We start from the raw sequence: 3,252 nt of genomic DNA, 5'->3' as shown, positions 1-3,252 counted from the left end.
ACCTCCCTGCTCAGTACTGCCCTCTCCTTATATTCTTAAAATTTTGAAATATTTGAAGAGGAAGTAGGATATGGTTGTTAAGAGATGAAACTCTTGTTCTAGGAGTTACCAGGGAGAAAAAGAAATAAAGTTAATAAGTAAAAGATTTTTAAAAATAAAAAAGAGAAAAATTATTATTATTATTATCGTAAAAACAGGGTCTCACCATGTTGCCCAGGTTGGTCTCAAACTCTTCTTTTTTTTTTTTTTTGAGACGGAGTCTCGCTCTGTCGCCCAGGCTGGAGTGCAGTGGCGCAATCTCGGCTCACTGCAAGCTCCGCCTCCCGGGTTGACGCCATTCTCCTGCCTCAGCCTCTCCGAGTAGCTGGGACTACAGGCGCCCGCCACCACGCCCGGCTAATTTTTTTGTAGTTTTAGTAGAGACAGGGTTTCACCGTGGTCTCGATCTCCTGACCTCGTGATCCGCCCGCCTCGGCCTCCCAAAGTGCTGGGATTACAAGCGTGAGCCACCGCGCCCGGCTGTCTCAAACTCTTGAGCTCAGTGATCCACCTGCCTCAGCACCCCAAAGTGCTGGCATTACAGGCGTGAGCCACTGCACCCTGCCCAAAAAGAGAAAAATTAAAAAAAAATAAAAATAATAAAAAGAAAAGATCAGACTCTGAAGCCAGACCATCTTCAAATCCCAGGATCACCACTTACTAGATTTGTGACATTGAGCAAGTTTCTAATCTCTGTACTTCAGTTTTCTCATCTGTAAAACAGAGATAATCATAGTAACTGTAGGGTTGTAGGGTTGTTGAAATGATTACATTAGTTAATACACATAAAGAATCTAACAGTGCCTGTCACATAGTAAGCGTTTTCTGCTTATATACATATGTATACATATACATATACATATGTATGAAGAATAATATAACAAAATCTGAGTCTTTACACATAAATCCTAACATTAAGCCATATGTGCTTTAGCTTTTTTTTTTTTTTTTTTTTTTTTTTTTTTTTTTTTTTTTGAGATGGAGTCTTGCCCTGTCACCCAGGCTGGAGTGCAGTGGCGCAATCTCGGCTCACTGCAAGCTCCGCCTCCCGGGTTCACGCCATTCTCCTGCCTCAGCCTCTCCGAGTAGCTGGGACTACAGGTGCCCGCCACCACGCCCGGCTAATTTTTTTGTATTTTTAGTAGAGACGGGGTTTCACCGTGGTCTCGATCTCCTGACCTCGTGATCCGTCCGCCTCGGCCTCCCAAAGTGCTGGGATTACAAGCGTGAGCCACCGCGCCCGGCCAGCTATTTTTTAAATAACTAAAATATGGCCAGGTATGGTGGCTCATGCCTGTAATCCCAGCACTTTGGGAGGCCGAGGTGGGTGGATCACCTGAGGTCAGGAGTTCAAGACCAGCCTGGTCAACATGGTGAAACCCTGTCTCTACTAAAAATACGAAAATTAGCTGGGCTTGGTGGTGGACACCTGTAATCCCAGCTACTCTGAAGGCTGAGGAAGGAAAACCGTTTGAACCTGGGAGGCGGAGATTGCATTGCAGTGAACCAAAATCACACCATTGCACTCCAGCCTGTGTGACAGCAAGACTCTGTCTCAAAAAAAAAAAAAAGGAAATAAAATATTACAGAAACAATTACACCCTCCTAGTATCCCTCTTTTATTACATTTCTTCTTTTCTTTCCTGAGATAACCATTATCTTGAATATTGATTATCCTGAATGTATGATTTATTATGAATCTATTACTTATCTTTTTTTTGAGACAGAGACAAAGCAGTGTCATGGGTGTGTGCATATGTCCAAACTCATCAGAGTGTACAAATTGAATATATGCAGGTTTTTGTATATCAGTTACACCTCCATAAAGCTATTAAAAAATAATGGTATCGCCACTGCACTCCAGCCTGGTGACAGAGCGAGACTCCATCTCAAAAAAAAAAAAGGTATCATATTGAGGGATCCTTTTGCCACCACTCTTTTCACTCTACTTTATTGTATTTACTCATGTTGCCACATGTAGCTACTTCAGCCAATTTAATCGGTGTAGGTGTTTCGTTCATGACTATATCACAATTTATCTTCCTTGACTATATCACATTTTCTAGACTATTGGACATTTAAACTGCTTCCTATTGTTTGCTCTCACAAGCATTATTGCAGTGTACATATTTTTAATTTAAAATAAAAATTTTTTTGAGACAGGGTCTTGTCCTGTCACCCAGGCTGGAGTGTAGTGGTGCAACCACAGCTCACTGCAGCCTAAACCTCCTGGTCTCAAACGATTATCCTACCTCAGCCTCCTGAGTAGCTGGGACTACAGGTGCACACCACTATGCCTGGCTAATTTTTTTATTATTTTTTTTTTTTTGTAGAGGGGGGTCTCACTATGTTACCCAGGCTGGTCTCAAACTCCTGGGATCAAATGGTCTTCCAGCCTTAGCCTTCCAAAGTTCTGGCATTAGAAGGGTGAGCCACCACACCTAGTTGCAATATACATTCTTATATGTCTTCTTGGGTACACGTGTGAGAGTTTTCTAGAGCATATACCTAGAAATAGAATTGCTGGGATGTAGGGAAAAACGCCTCTTCAACTTTCCTAGATACTGCCAAATTGTGGCTGTGCTTAGTGGTTGTCCCAATTTTCACTTTCCCAGTAGAAAATGAGCAGTTCTCTGTCTCTCCACTGTTAGCAATACTCATTAATGTTGTCAGTTTCTTCATCTGTCAAAGGGAAATCAATATCTATTTCTAAAGGTCTTCTATAAACAAATGGAATATCTGGTGAGATGTTGTTGCCCCCCCCCGGCCACCGCCGCCACTATGTGTTAGACATCATGCTAAGTGCTTTGCATACATTCTCTTATTTAAGTCTCTTTTTTTTTTTTCCTTTCCGAGATGGAGTCTTACTCTGTCACCCAGGCTGGAGTGCAATGGCATGATCTTGGCTCACCTCCGCCTCCTGAGTTCAAGCGATTCTCCTGCTCAGCCTCCTGAGTAGCTGGGATTACAGGCACCTGCCACCATGCGTGGCTAATTTTTGTATTTTTAGTAGAGATGGGGTTTCACTATGTTGGCCAGGCTGATCTCGAACTCCTGACCTCAAATGATCTGCCTACCTCAGCCTCCCAAAGTGCTAGGATTACAGGCGTGAGCCACCACGCCTGGCCTAAGTCTCATGTTAACTATAGAAGGCAGCTATTAGGAAACAAGACTTAAAAGGAGTAATTAATTTATCTGATGTCACATGACTGG

The sequence above is a fragment of the Hylobates moloch genome, unplaced genomic scaffold (genome assembly GCF_009828535.3).
Source record: "Hylobates moloch isolate HMO894 unplaced genomic scaffold, HMol_V3 SCAFFOLD_20, whole genome shotgun sequence".
Lineage (NCBI taxonomy): Eukaryota > Metazoa > Chordata > Mammalia > Primates > Hylobatidae > Hylobates > Hylobates moloch.
This window is presented reverse-complemented; position numbering follows the sequence as displayed.